This window comes from Hypanus sabinus, chromosome 1, assembly GCF_030144855.1.
Source record: "Hypanus sabinus isolate sHypSab1 chromosome 1, sHypSab1.hap1, whole genome shotgun sequence".
Lineage (NCBI taxonomy): Eukaryota > Metazoa > Chordata > Chondrichthyes > Myliobatiformes > Dasyatidae > Hypanus > Hypanus sabinus.
The window spans coordinates 20,240,459-20,256,809 of record NC_082706.1 but is presented as its reverse complement, the minus strand read 5'-3'; the positions used below and the strand labels follow the sequence as shown (position 1 = coordinate 20,256,809).

Here is a 16,351-nt window from a genome sequence, read left to right as displayed (position 1 = left end):
AAGCAGGCTGATTTACTTTTATATTAGTTCAGAAAGCCTTTTCCAAAATAAATTAGTGAAGTACTTAAATATAGTGTGTAATAGATTTGTAGAGTATAGATGCAATCTTTTGGCCAATGTCCATCAAGCACTAATCCTATTTATTTTATTCTCTCCCCCCCCCCCACCACATTCTCATTAACCCAACAGATTCTATCATCCACTTACACATGAGTGATAATTTCATCATCATCATTATGTGGTGTGTCATTTGACACCTATCATGGTCTCATTTTTCTACAGAAGCAAGTTTGCCATTGCTGCCTTCTGCACAGTGTCTTTACAAGACGGGTGACCCCAGCCATTATTGATGCTCTTCAGAGATTGTCTGCCTGGCATCAGTGGTCACATAACCGGGACTTGTGATCTGCAACAGTTGCTCAAATGGCCAATCGCCACCTGATCACATGGCTTCATGTGACTCTGATTGGGCGGGGGGGGGTTGCGGTTCTCTAAGCAGGTGCTACACCTAGCCCAAGGGTGACCTACGCCTCCTTTTGTAGAGATGCATCTCCATCCTGCCACACGCTGACAATTTACAGTGGCCAATTAATGCTGCGATTGGAAAATCTTTGGCTGTGGCCGGAAAATGGAGCATCCAGATAAAACCCACGCAGCTGAACGGAAAACTTGGAAATTCCCAATGCTGGGTTTGAACCTGCCTCACTGGAGTTGAGGCAGTAGCTCTTCTAGCGGCATTACTTTGACGCCCACAAACATAAGTATGTATGGCTCACTAAGTATTTGCATTGTAATCCTGTTGAAAAATGGCATAGTGCACTTGCTTTCAAGCAATGTAGCAGTGACTCAGAATTGAAAGCATTGTCTGCAGCAGGGGTTTGACGATTCCATGGAGATACCAGTTTATTTGAAAGGTTAAACTTACTGCTTCTTGTGTGTACATACTTAACCTCAATACTTTTGTGAAGACATGTTAGTGACAAGGATGGGATCCCAGAGATTTACTGCAAGACTAAAGAACATTGACACCTCCTACTAGGCAAGTTTCAGATGAGCTTGGCTTTTTTTTGGCAATGTTTTCCTGTGATTATTAAAGATAAATATTTTAAGATTACCTTTGTTTACCACATTACATCACAGCTGACGGTAAGATGCGCCATTTGCATCAAATCTCCAGCGGTTGTGCTGGTCAACCGGCAATTGTCGCCATGTATTTAACCCTTATGTAGCATACCCACAATTCACTAGTCCTGACCCTTATACTTTGGAATATGGGAGGAAGCCCACTCGGTCACAGGGAGAATGTACAAGTTAGCATAGAATCTCATTGCTTGACAGCTCCCTGGTGTGCCATGAGGTGTGAGTGGTTTGGAAAGCCAGTGCGACCGGGGTCTAGGTCTTTGCCCTGTCTGGCTTTCATAGTTTAAACATATTGCTGCTCCTTAGCAGAAGTACAAAAATAGTTTTCTCCAAGTCAAAGTCAAGTTTATGAAAAACTTCCTTGCAGCAGCATCACTGGCACATAGCATCAGATAAGCAGCATTCACAAGAAAAAAGACATAAACGGTACACACCTCTTACACGAAATAATACAACCAGGACAAAAAAAAAAAGCCAAGTGCAGAGTGGTCACCGTGATCAAGGTATTGCTAATCGGCAGTGATTAGGGTTGTGCCATTGTTCATGACAAGATTGGTAACTGTTAGTGAACTTGGTCATGTGGGTCTTCAGGTTCTGTCCTGTTTGCCCGGTGTTAGCTGTGAGAAGGTGGAACCGAAAGAAATGTTGGAAAGGTATGAGGATTTGTTCGAGAGCACAATAGAGTACAATATGCATACCTGGAAAGGATGAAAAGGGAAGACATTAGCCTTGGTATATAGAGGATTCAATTCCTACTTCAACAAGTGGGCGTGTTCAAGAAGAGATGGAAATGAGAGCCAAAAGGAATTTGACACGTTAGCAAATAAAAACATTATTCCCAGTAGAAATGGGCCAGAAGCATGTAACAAGGTTTGAAGCATTCTTACTGGGTGCATAACACCCTTGTATGGATCCACCAATGCACAGGGTTGCAAGAGGCTGTAGATTCAGCCACCTCCATCACAGCTCCTTCTCACCATTGAGGAAATCTTCAACAGGCACTGTCTCAAGAAGCTAGAGAGTATCATCTGCTGCAATTGAAAGGTGGAGCTGCAGTCCACACAGAATGTCTAAGGCTAGAGAATAGATGTGGAATGGTGAGACCAGTTTTGTCGGTTGCTAAAATTATATAGACAGTGTCAAACAAGAGAAAATCTGCAGAAGCTGGAAATACACAAAATGCTGGACCTCCTTTACTATCCATGGCCTCCTCTACTGTCACAATGAGGCCACACTTGAGTCGAGGAGCAACAGACCTTGTTTTCCTTCTGGGTAGCCTCCAACCCGATTGTATGAACTTTGATTTCTCGAACTTCCAGTAATCGAATCTCCCCACCTCCACCATTTTCCATCCCCTTTTCCCCCTCTCACCCAACCTGGACTGCCCATCACCTCCCACTGGTGTTCCTCCCCTTTTGTTCTTTCTTTCACGGCCTTCTGCCCTCTGCCATTAGAGTCCCTCTCCCCAGCCCTGTATCTCTTTCACTAATCAATTTCCCAGCTCTTTACTTCATCCCTCCCCCTCACAGTTTCACCTGTCACCTTGTGTTTCTCCCTCCCCTTTGCCCACCTTTTAACTTGGACTCCTCATCATTTTAACAACAGTCCTGCGGAAGGCTCTCAGCCCGAAACGTTGGCTGTATTCTTTTCAACAGATGCTGCCTGGCCTGCTGAATTCCTCCAGCATTTTGTGTGTGTTGATAGTCACAGTTTTGTCAGTTTAGACTAGCCAAGTGTTTGTTTTTCTCACTGCCAAAAAAAGGTCACATTTTTGATAGACTGTAGAGCCAAGAAAAGCAACAAAAGCAATTTAAGTGACAACTTGAGATTATGAGGGGTATAGATGGGATAAGTACCAAGCGGGTCTTTTCCACTGAGGTTGGGTGGAAAGCCAGAAGTCACGGGTTAAGGGTGAGAAGTGAGACGTTTAAGGGGAGCATGAGAGGAAACTTCTTCACTCAGAGGGTCACGGAACAAGCTGCTAGTGCAAATGGTGCAAGCGGACTTGATTTCAATGGCCAAGAGAAGTGTGCATTGGTACATGGATAGTCGGGAAATGGAGGGCTATGGTACCGGTGCAGGTTGATGGGAGTAGGTTGCTTAAATAGGTTTGGCATGGACAAGATGGGCCAAAGGGCCTGTATCTGTGCTGTACTTCTCTAGGACACTATAGCGGAATAGAGTATGTAGATTGGAAGTTGATTCAGACAATCAGAATTCAGTTTATTATCACCAGCACTGATATGCCATAACATTTGTTGCTTTGTGGTAACAATAGTCAGTGCTATACATTAAAAATATACCATAAATTACAATAAGAAATGTGTACTAAAATAATAATTTATTCATTGAAAACAGTATAAAGAAGCCAGTTCTACAATCTGCAGACAAAACATTGCAAACCCCATGTTGTCAATAACGTCTGCATCAGGAACCAGAAAAGGAAATGTGATTGTGTACGATCGTGAAATATACTTAACTTGCCAACGAGGGAGAGGGTGACAACCTTTTGTGCCCAGTTTAAATTCCTTTGTGCGCTAGTCGCAAAAGTACACACTTTACAGCAAATATCCATCTAGGGCAAGATATTAATTCCTGTTGTATATCCAAACCTGCGATGCAGTTAGATAAGTTATACTGAGGCTGCACTGTATTTGCAAAGCTGAACCTCTCTCGTGCTGACATACGGTACATTGAAAGTCAATAAAGAGAGTCAATAGTACCCAACCGTCAACACACGCACGCACGCACGCACAGTTATCCTACGGAGTCAAGTCTTCGCTGGATATTTTCCACCTACAGTGGTTAATATCTTGCAAAGAGAGGATCATTGCTTGTGTAACCAAGGTCATCTATTGATTGCCACAAGCACAGAGGAAGAATTCCTTCTGATGTCCCCATGGTAGGAGGATCAAAAACAAGAGTGCAAAGGTTAGGGTGAGAGGAAGGAATTTTAAAGGGGATCTGAAGGGTAGTTTTTTTTTTCCAAATGGAGTGTTGGTATTTGGAATGGGCTTGCAGAGTTGGTGGTGAAATCAGATGGAATAACTGTGTTCAAGAGGCTCTTAGACAGTCAAGGATATGGTTCTAATGCGGATAAATGGGATTAGTGTCGATGCACAGGAAGTTTGGATGTGATGCACTGTTGTGCTCTGTGGCTCTGACTATATTTGAGAAGTACCCAAGAGATTACATTGGAGCAAGATAAGGATGAAAGAGGAAAGAGAATAACCTGATTTGTCACGGGTGTGTTGAAACACAGTGCAGTGTGTTGTTTATATCAATGACCAACGCAGTCTGAGGACGTGTTGAGTGGCAAGCTGCACATGTCTCCATGTTCCTGGCACCAACATAGCACGTCCATACCTTACTAACCCTGACTTGTACGTCTTTGCAATGTGGGACACCTGAAGGAAACACGTGGTCATGGGGTGAACACACAAACTCCTTATAGACAGTGGAGGAAAATGAACCGTGATCTTGTCCTCCTGCCCTGTTTGCAGGAAGAGCTATTGACCTGAAACATTTTCTGATCCACAGATACTGTTGGACTGCATTTTTGTTTCTGCCAGAGTGCAAGTGCAGATATTACAAGGAAAATAAACCTATTATAGTGATAAAGCTGTTTGTGAGTGTTTACGGTGAGAAAGACTTTGGACTCCTCTTCCATGTCCATCTATGTAAACATCAGCTAAGTCTACTTTGCTGAAACATTTTACTCCAAAGGTATCCTATTCCCCGGGCAAAGGTTATCAATCTACTTTCAGTACTAGGTTCATAGTGACTTTGAAATCACCACAGATCCTGACAGACCCATTCTTCTTGGCTACTGGGAGTACCATCATTGCCCATGGGCTCCACACAGTGTTGGAAAGAATTCTTTCAGCTTCCATGCGATCTAGTTCACTGGCTACTTTATCACAGATTGTATAAGGAACTTGATAGGCTTTGCAAAATTTTGGTGTGGCATTTTTATTACCGTTTTTCTCTTGATCTGTTTGAGCTTTCCAATACCATCCTTGAAAACTGCTGTGGCATTATCCAGTACCTTTTTTAATTCACCTTCATTTGACTCTATTGCAGGGGATGCGGAATGGTAATGGTGGATGGATCTCTGAACAGGTTGTAGTTGTCTCAGCCAATCACAACTCCACAATGCTGGTCCTCCTGTTTTTACCACGTAAAAGTCAAATGTAGCTTGTTGGTTGCTGTATTTCACTGTTACAATTGTCATCCCTGCAGGAGTTATCTTTTCTCCAGTATAAGTTCTTAGCTAGATATCTACAGGCTACAGTTCAGTACCTTTGAAATGCTGTTCTAACTCATTTTGTGGAATGACTGAAAGACCCGAGCCAGTGTCGAATTCCGTTTTAATTAATTTGCGTTCACTTCTGGTGTAAGGCAAATTGCTTTCCAGCTGGTTTGATTGTAGCAGTTAAACTTCTAAGCAAACTGTGTGCCTTTAAACCCAATGCACTTAGCAAAAACGGCACATGCTTGTCATTGACCATTCACTTCAAAATACTGTTCAAATTACTCAATATATATTAGCCAGTTATCCGTTGTGTAATCAAATGTGTCTATCTTTCTGACATAGCCAGCTATTTCTGCTATTTATTTATTATTATCACCTAGTACTCTGTCTATGAACCCATGAATTTGTCTATTTTTTATCTTTTTGATCTCGACTGTGTGCGTTTCCAAAGAAACCACGTGCTGCACTTTTTTAAAAACTTGAACGTCTTGCTGCACTTTAACAGGTCGGTGGTCATTTTGGGTTTGTTTAAAACTTATTTTTCCACTGTTATGTTTACTAACTCCAAAACAAAAAAAAGCTAAAGAAACAGAATTGGGAACATTGTCTCTCATTTCTTCTTTACTTTAAGCAATGCTTGTACACCTGTGGCATGATGATGTATGCCATTCATGTTCTATAACATATTACTCATAACAAATCATTTAACAAACACGAATACTGATCAAACAACAATTTTGCACTATTACTGAACTATCACTGAAATAGTAAATACACAACAGTACCAAAAATGCAGTGCAGGAAAATGATAAAATGCAAAATCATAACAAGGTAGGTTCTAAGGCCAAGAGTTCATTTTATCATACCCAGAGGTCTATTCAAGAGTTTGATAACAGCAGGATAGAAGCTATACTTGACTGCATCATTGTATTTTATAATAGGTTTATAATTTTATATGGGTTCATCTATTTCGTCCCCAAAATGGTGTTTTAAAAACCTTGAGGAAAATGAAGAGTTAAAGTGCCCAATCTCTGAATGGAAGTTCAATTTTGTCAGGGAACATTGAAAAAGCAGGTAATATGCTCTGTGAATTCTTGTGGGTTTCACACCATGGGCTTAAAAAAAGACAGAAGGAATCCTTGAAATCCAAGTGTTGAACAAAGGGCTTTCAGCATAACAAGTTTACATGTGATCATGTGGTTACAACCGTGTGTCTGCATTCTTTTCCTCACATTCAGCGTTTTTATATGAACCTTTATCTATATTAAAGGCTCTGCTTAATGCAATTAAGACAGTATGAGAAAACTCTGGTGCATAAATTCTAACACATCATGAAGATGAAATGGGATGAATTGGATTAGATAGGTTGCTGTGTGACTGCTGACTGTAGCTGTATGGTTATCAAGATTCAAGTTTATCGTGTACAGGAAATGGAGCTGAACTGCTGACATCAGCATCAATTGAAACAAATGAGGGCATATTTAGTTGAATGGAAGATAGAGAAGAAATAGGCAGTCAATACAGCCCAAGTCAATCCACTCCCACCATTCATCTCCACCCACAGCGACAGATGGCCCTATGAGCTGGAATGGCATCATTTGCGTAAACAACCAACACATTCAAGGGTGCGCTGAGGGAAGCCTGCAAGTGTTGTTACACATTCCGGCAACAACATAGCTGACCCACAGTGCTTGTCAGAATAACACAGAAGGCAACGAGCAACAGAACAAAAACAGCAAAGCCAACTCCTGTGTCTCCCCCCCCCCCACTCCTGCCACGCATATACACAGTCGTCCGACCCCAAGACCATCTGTATTCATCGCCTCCAGTGGACCCAGATTTGGACTGGGAATTGGAAACAGACACACCACCTTGAGCAGGTTCGCACAACGTCTCTGCTTCTTGTAAAGTAATGTACAATTTGTTATAGAATATGGTGATGGGACTTTCCCATTGCTTCCACAACAGGTGTAATGTTGCAGCCAGCAATTCTGAGTGTAGGAATATCCTAATATATCTTAAAATCACATAATTTGACATCTGGAGCTAGTCCATGCCAGGGACTATGCTCTACACAAAGCTGTTTTGATCCCTTCCCAACCAACTCCATTAACGTGGCTTACATTCCTGTCTCTGCCCATTGATGACCTTGCTTTCTTTTAAACTGGACACTTCACAGCATGAAAAATCTATGTGGTATCAACTGCTAAATCTTGATTACTCCCTGAAGAGGGAGGGATGTTTTCATGCAATCCTTCTGAGGTTCATTGCTGATTACCTCAGTTCTATTCTCAGCTGTGGCAGACACACTATTATGTCTAAAGTGAATCCATTCCATCTCATTGAGCCATCTGTTGTGCATGGAGATGGACGGTGGGTGTGGATTGGCTTGGCCTGGTCTGCTTGTCTGCTATTTCTCTATCTTCCATTCAAATAAACATGCCCTCATATGTTTCATTTGATTCAGCTCTGTTTCCTGCTGCCTTCTTCCCTTTGATTCCGCCAGCTCATTCTCTGTTTGAAGTCAAGCAGAGACAGGCAGCACTGGAGCAGTTAAAAATGCAAACTATCGTAATGTGAGGCATGACCTGCTGTTTGCACAATTTAAACTCTGGCCTAGATGGACTGGTAAGGTGGGATGTCGGGACCGGAGGTGAGATTTGGGCCGATTTTGCTTGCTCTCCCACGATGTTCACTCCTCTCTCCAAGGTGCTAAGGTTGTGAGACTGTCCCAGCTGCTGTGCCACTCATCTATAAGCTTCCTGGTGATTTGCCCTGCTGATATGATGGAGAGAGACTGAGGTTTCGGGCCTACTCTGGGCTGCTCCAGGGATTCTGATCTAGGGACTCAGTTTGGTTCAGAATGCTGTGCTTGCTTTTATTGATTGCATGATTTGTGTTTTTCTCTTTCTCTGCACATTGGATGTTGGTCTTTTTTTTTAAATGGGTTCTTTTGGGTTTCTTGCTTTGAGGCTGTCTGCAAGTAGACAAATCTCAAGGTTTATTAATAATAACCATAGTCATCATTCTTTGAAAATAAATGTACTTTGAATCTTTAAATCTTTGAATTGAACACAGAGAACATTGCATACACTAGCAAATATTAAAAAATAGAAAATTATAAATATGCTAAATTTTAGCAGCTGTAGATGTCAGGTTTAGGTAAACTGATTTATTTGCATATGTTGTAGTGATATTTTGGTATTTGGGAAATTGCCAAAAATGTTACCTGTTCTTTAAAGCAGAAACAATGCTTAATGCTTTTTGATTTTTGCTGCACTGGATTGTATTATGTTATAATCACTCACCATCTGCCTTAAGTAGGATTTCTGCTTAAAATGCATTTCTGCCTAATTCAGCGCAGTGTAATGAGCAACTTTGATGGAAATGGAAAAAAATAATTTGTTTTTTTTTTCCTTTTTAAACTTTTAAGTCCTACTTAATGCCCTGGAGAATAGGTCCAATGGATCGACTTTTAAAATCCATTTTCACTGCCACGATGGCAAGAATGCGTCAGAAAATAATACAGTAATTTAGGAAGATGGAAGAAGTAGAAGCCTACCTCACCATTCCAAATGATCTACACTGGTCTTTGTTCCTCTGTTCTTCATAGTCCTTAAATCCATGATCACCCAAAAGTTTACCTAGTTCCTCTTTTATGTATCCAAAAATGAATTAGACTTCACAACCCTATTGAGGAGAGAAGTCTAGAGATTCACAACCCTCTGCAAGAAGGTTCTGCACACCTCCACTTTCAGTGACTGCCCCCTAATTTTTAAACTGTGTGTTCTCATTCGAGATTCTCTCGTTCGTGGAAACATCTCAACATGCTGTGCATACATACATTAAGACACACATACATTAAGGCACACATATTGCTAGGATGCAAATCTTTAGTTTCTTTTGATCCTGTGCAGTAGTCCCACCCCCCCCCCCCCCAATCCCAGACCAGACAGTGATGCAGCCTGCCAGAATGCTCTCCATGGTACATCTGTAGAAGTTTTTGGGTGTTTTACGTGACAAACCAAACCTTCTCAAACTCCTAATGAAATTTAGCTGCTGTCTTTCCTTCTTTATAACTGCATCAATTGTATTTTTTTTATAAGTTCAGATGTTCCAAATCCCTTTAGAGTTAACAATGGTCTTTTAAAAGGGAAGTTACTATTTTTAAGTTGGATGCATGTAACATCCAGACAATCATGAGCTAGGACAATCCATTAAGGGTTGATGATTGGGATGAGAGGGCCTTGAATTCTGATGTTCTCCCAACAGTATTCCAAATCCCTTTAGAACAGAGTTTCCCAATCTGGGGTCCATGGACCCCTCAATTAATGGTAAGGCTCCATGGCATAAGAAGTTTTGGAACCCTTTCTTTAGAAGCTCTGAAGTATAGTCACTGTTGTAATGTGGGAAATGCAACTAGCATTTTGTGCACAGCAAGCTCCCGCAGATAATTGAATGACCAGACTTTGACTTTTTGTTTAAGTATTGCGTACTGGGCCAGAACGAGTGGGATGGAGAGAGGAAGATAGATATTATTCAGAATTCAATCAGCTGATCCATTACTGTTTTATGAAAAACGATTCTGGAGAAAATGGCATCTCTTTTGGAAAGATGTCATCTCTAACAGTGCAGTACTTCCTGAAAATTGCATTGAAATGTCAGCCTCAGATGTTGTGCATGTTGGACTTGCATCCATGATTTTGAGTTCAGAAATGACAGTGTGATGGGTGGTATACAACAGAGAAGCCACAACAGCGAGCCCTAATCACATTGAGCTGGCTGTGTTGAAAAGGCGGGTGAAATATGCTTTCCATACAGTGACTCTACAATTTATTGACCATCTGTATCTCCCAGCCGCATACTGCCTGTTTAATTTTTGAGCTGGACTTATTTAAAATAATAATATAACTGTATTCACGTTGTATGTCCCTCGATAATCAGTGGTCTATCACTAGATTGTTAATGCTGCTCGATGAAGGGTCTGTGTGAGATTTAGTCTCTGCTAGTGTGCAAAGGTAAAGCAAAGATCATAATCTGTGAAAGAAACCCTCTCACTCTATTACCCCATCTCTTCACTGCACTGTAAGTACTCTATAATGCTGTTTACATTCTAATTATGTATTTATGTACATTTTTCCCATATGTACTTTATAAATACTAATTTTAATTTTTACGTAATTCTTTATTCTTTATAATTGTTAAATGTTGTATTTTGCTGCATGTCACACCAGCACACCACGGCAAATACCTAATACATGTCAATGTATGTACAGCATGATGCAAAAGTCTTGGGCAGATATATATAGCTCGGAGCCTAATACTTTTGCACAGTACTTCATTTGTTGACGTGGAGGAGAGAGCGAGTTTATAGCTCTGCTGGGAACAAAGGATGTTGGAATGGGGAGGGTGGAGTGCACCAGGAAGGATGTGGGACAGATGGCAATGAAGGAGTGCTGGGAACGAAGGGTGGGGGTGGCATGGGCGCAGTCCTGAGATGCCAGGCAACGTCAATTTGTTTATTGATCATTATGGAATGTCTCTCTGGTGCTTCCCACTCCCTATTCTCTCCCTTCCTACTCCCTATTCTCTCCCTTCCTCTGTTTTCAGCCATTATTCCTCTCTTCCTTCTCCTTCCCACTCTCAGTCCACATTAGAGACCCATAGCAGAACGAGGTTTATTGTTACTCACATACAGTACATCCTGAAATTAGCTTTTTGATGGGCAGCAGTACAGTATAATGCATAACATTAGTACAGTGCCATGCAAAAATCTTAGGCTCCCAGCTATATATATGTGCAGTGTGTAAGCACATGGTGAATAAAACAGAATGCGTGAGATTAACACAATGGCTTTCGGATGAGTCAGGTGGGGATTTCCCTTTGTGTGATCATATAAGATAAAGGGCAGAGAATTAAGATATGAAGAGAAACTTTTCCAGACTAAAAGACTTAGGAGCAGAGTTTTGCCATTCAGCCCATTGAGTCTAGTTTGCTGTTCCATCATGGGCGATTGGCCATCCGCCCACGCACACTGTTGTATTGGGTGGGCCTGATGGAAAGTTGGTTGAGCCTTCATTTGACATCTCACAGTGCACAGAGCAGATCTGAGTGGCAAGGATTAAGAGCTGATATGAAGCACAGCGGGAATGGGTAGATATTCGAGTTTCTCTCCCGATTTCTGCTCAGCCTGGGAATTGTACTGGAAATCCAGTGAATTATTAAGAAGAGGGCTCATCACAGCCATCCATTAACAGAGGTACAGGAATAATAACCATTCAAAATCACCTGGGGTATGTGCAGGGTGATATTGATAACACTTCATGTAATATATGTTGGCTGTTTCTGGCACCTCCAGACAATGCCCATGCTTGGCTGAAGGGCAAATGTCTTTGTGGAGACAAGCTGGAGGATTTCACTTGTATTTATTTGTATGTTCACCAGATGAACCTCCGTGTGATTAAGGCATCCAGGGAGTAACCTGTTGCATCTGCAGCGATGGGTGTGTCATCTTCATCTCTGTCACCTTTGGAGTACATCTGTTCCTTGGGGTTTTCTTCCAACTGGGCCTTTACCCATGTATGGGTTGTTAATTGCAGGCTTGTCTTGGTCCTGTTGACCATCAAAACTACCTCTTTTACACAGTTTTATATTCTCTGCATTCCGATCAACTTCCCCAGATTCTACCCCATACTCATACACAGCAAGGGCTATCTCCAGAAGCTAATTAACCCACCATCTCTTTGAGGTGTGGGAAGAATCTAGAGAAACTGCGGAAAGTCTGTGTGGAGATGGAGAAGGGAAAGACTGCACACAGAATGTCTCATGGCTCAGGACTGAGCTTGGGTCACTTGAGCAGTGATCTTTACCAGCTGCAACACCACGCAATCCCATTTCCTATCGTAGTGGCAACCCGCAGTTCAAAGAAAATGTGTGTCAATATCCAAAACCCCTTAGTAATTTCGCACTTTTGGCAGCAGTTAAATAAATATTTCAGATACAAATTTAGACGAAATATTCTTCAATTTTTTTCCTGTACTTTGGTGAAATGAGGGATTTGTAGCCAGATGCATCATGTAATCTGCTCTCATATCATTTAAGATAACATTTAAACGGATAAGTTTTTTTTGAGGAAGGCGAGGGAGTAACTGGGAACAGATTGCTGTTTTGTAATGAAAGCATGCAAAAGGCCACGAGGATGCTAGTCTTCTCGTCTTTTTCACACTGCCTTAGTCTGATTGATTGGACTGATCTGAGAAGAGAAACGTTGGCTGTTAGTTGCAATAAGAGAAACGAGTTTTTGGAAAATTGCATTAAAGGCTCCAGCAATCCACCTTTTGTTTTTTTTTGTTTCCTACCACCATGGAAGCATAAGGGTTTGCAGCACATTTAGAAGACATCTGGTCCTGCTGTGCCCAAGCAACTAAAACCAATCTCGCCTCCCATCTTAAATCCACAGTGCAACAGAGACTTTATAAAGAAGAGGAGGGATTCTGTCAACATTACCCTTTCAGAGAGAACATTCACCCACCCTTTCAGGGAAAAAAAAGGATTTACTCTAACTTTAACATAGCCCCGATGAAGTGTCTCAGCTCTAATCATCAACTGTTCATTTTCCTCCATAGATGCCGCATGACCTGCTGAGTTCCTCCAGCATTTTGTGTGTGCTTCTTTTCTTTAACTCTTTTCCCATCTCTCCATTCCAAGTCCATTTCCTTCAGTTCTTGATCCCTTTTTGGGCAGACTCAATGAGCTGAATGGACTAATTCTGCTCCTATGTCATATGGTCTTATGGGCAAGGTAACTAGCAAGTTCAGCCTTCAAGTACAGGGAGAAATCGTTCCATCCATAGAGGACAACCCAGTAAAGTGTCTTGGAAAGTGGTTTAATGCAGCAATGTCAGACAGTGCCAACATCACAGGCACTGTAAAGCAGACTGAAGAGTGGCTGAAGAAGATCGACAAAACCGGACTTCATCGTAAATTTAAAATGTGGTTGTATCAACATGGTCTTCTACCAAGGCTGATCTGGCTTTTCACAATGTATGAGTGTGGTGAACTACATATACCCATCTGGACACGCCCCCCCCCCCCCCCCCGACTGCTCCTGTGGCTCCTCCCAGGGACCCCGGTATAAAGGCGATTGGAGACACAGCCCCGGCCTCAGTCTCCAGGACGTTGTGTGGTGGTCACTTGCTGCATAAAAGCCTATATCTCGCCTCACGTCTCTGAGAGTTATTGATCGTGCATCAATGAGTTTGCCATGACCTCTGCAGAAGGCATTGAGAGGAAAGTTAACAAGCACTTGAGGTGGCTAAGGATTCCCCCCTTCAAGTTTTTCTTCAGTGGGGCTCTACATAAGATCAGGCTTGCTACAGCTCCCATTGTCATCAGTAGTCAAGGAATTCAAGGTGGCAAAGTGTAGAGTTGTATTTAACTTTCTGCTCTGTCAGACCTAAAGAAACTTAGTGCCCAGAGTTCTCCATGTTGATTGTCCTTGGGATGTCATCCTCCATTTTAGGGTGAGTGCATGCTAATGTGGAATGTCAACTGTCAACTTTCATCAAATGTCATTCACACGAGATTCTGTAGATGCTAGGAATCGTGATAGTATCCAGTGTTTATAGAGAATGGTATGAAAAACAAAAAATATCAAGTGAGAGGCAGTTCTGTGGGTGAAAATGCCTTGTTAATGAGAGAGGTTAGAGGAGAATGGTCAGACTAGTTCAAGCTGACAGGAAGGTGAGAGTAACTCAGATAATGTGTTACAGTACAGAAGAGCACCTCTGAACCCACAACACGTTGAACCTTGAAGTAGATGGGCTAGAGCGGGGGTCGGCAACCCGCGGCTCCGGAGCCGCATGTGGCTCTTTTACGTCTGTGCTGCGGCTCCCTGTTGCTTTGGGAAATAATTGGTTGTGGCGACCCTTTTCCTGGCACATCCGAACCTGCTCACAATTAGATAGCCTACGGGGGTTTGCGAGCACAGAGCTTTGGAGCCTCTGCGCCATGGGGGGCAGGTTGAGGGAGGCTTAAAAGTGAGGCTGAAGATTTCGAATAAAGTTTTTTCCTTCGACTGCAGTTACCGACTCCGTGTCGTAATTTTAGCGCTGCGTGTAGCACACCGCTACATGGTCAGTATTTAATTAAAATGTATTTTATGTTAGTTTGTTAGTTTTTGAAATGTAAATCTAAATTTGAAGATTATGGTGATCTTGTACAATCTAAATAAGACGTTGTGGCGACTCATTTCCTGACACATCCGAACCGGCTCACAATTAGCCAGCGTTCAGGCTAAGGGAGATAGCCTACGGGGGTTTGTGAGTATGTGTCTTTTGCAGCATCCGCGCCCATGGGGGGCGGGTTGAGGGAGGCTTAAAAGCAAGGCTGTTTAGTTCGAATAAAGCTATCTTTGACTGCAGTTTACTGACTGCGTGTAGCACACCGCTACAACGTGTTTTTATCGCTGGCTGTCCAGAGGGGAGGTGCTGAAATGCTTTGTCGCGTGTCTGGAAGAAGTGAAAACTTTCCTGGGCAGCAAAGGGCTCAACTTTCCTGAGCTGGAACAGTCAGAGTGGCTGGAAAAGCTACACTTCATGGTAGACATGACAGCGCACCTGAACACGCTGAACACAGCTCTTCAACGAGGTAAGGACGTACAGCCCTGCACATGTTGGAGGATGTTTTGGCATTCCAGCGCAAGTTGACGTTGCTTGCCAGAGGTTTACAGAAAGGCACTTTGTCTCACTTCCCCAATTTGAGAGAGTTCAAACAAGGTCACGACATGATAAATTCGGAGTATTTACATTCTGCAATCTTCGCAATGCAAACATCGTTTGGGAAACGCTTCTGTGAGTTCAGAGAGGAAAAAAACACATTATCCTTCCCGGTCACTCCCCTAAGCATCGATCCATCCCTACTGAATACGACTGCATTGTCAGGTGTGAGTCAACCTGAACAAGTATGATAAATATTTTAATTGCCTATTATTTTACGTATATTCATATGTTTTCATTGTTCAGTGAAATAGTCCTTTTATTTTTCAGGTTGACAGCTGGCTGACGTTATTTTTGGTTTGCTGCTGGCGGCAAATTTAAGTTTGGCATTTTTCATAAATACAAGAAGGACTCAAATAGACGTTGAGTATTTTACTTAAAAGTAACCTTCAACCCAACGTCTTTTTTTTCGGAGTTCAAAATGTTTTTGTTGCATGCAGAAATGTAATTTCGTTTTCTCTGCAGGAGTTCATCAATTTCATAAATGCAACACATTATAGTTTGTTTATACATAGCATAAAGGCAAAACAAAACGTTGTATGCAGTGTTATTTCATTTTAAATGTCAAACGGGTTTTGCGGCTCCCAGTGTTTTCTTTTCTGTGGGAAACGGGTCCAAGTGGCTCTTTCAGTGGTAAAGGTTGCTGACCCCTGGGCTAGAGCAATAGAAGACCATGAACACGGCCTCAATGGCCACTTTGCTAGGTACAGGAGGTACCTAATAATGTGGACAACTGAGTGTATGTTTGTGATATTTCACCAGAAGCACCCACGGCTGGTGGGAGACAGCACAGGAAGCTGAGCTTTGCCACAGACATGAATTGTTTCAAGAGCCTTCAAAGCAATTCCCAAATTGGATCTCCAGAGGCACCGGGAGTAAATGTGCTGTAAGCAGATCATCAGGCACCTCATGAACCATTGACGTTTCCAGCGTTTGTAATGACAATGTATCAGAGGTATTTTGACTGCCTCTACTGTGATCCTTCCAATGACTGTATTGTCTTTTGTACTGTTAAAGTGAAGGGGATAAAGTAAAGCTGGTCTCTCTCAGAATCACACTGACACATTTTGACAATCCCTGTGATTCTGAGCTTCTAGTGGGGGAGAAAAATCTACTAGAAAGGTCAGTAGCAGCTTGAGTGGGAACTCCACACCAAAATTATCATTTAATAACATGTTCTC

The 16,351-nt window shown here is 42.2% G+C and overlaps 1 protein-coding gene and 1 long non-coding RNA gene across 4 annotated transcripts in view; one reads left to right on the top strand and one right to left on the bottom strand.

Moving 5' to 3' along the window:
* The window catches only part of LOC132391741 (netrin receptor UNC5D-like), a 775,452-nt gene that overhangs the window by 46,085 nt on the left and 713,016 nt on the right, over positions 1 to 16,351 (top strand). The gene's annotated exons all lie outside the window — the stretch shown is intronic.
* LOC132391763 (uncharacterized) overlaps positions 1 to 16,351 on the bottom strand; it is a 30,510-nt gene that overhangs the window by 395 nt on the left and 13,764 nt on the right. The gene's annotated exons all lie outside the window — the stretch shown is intronic.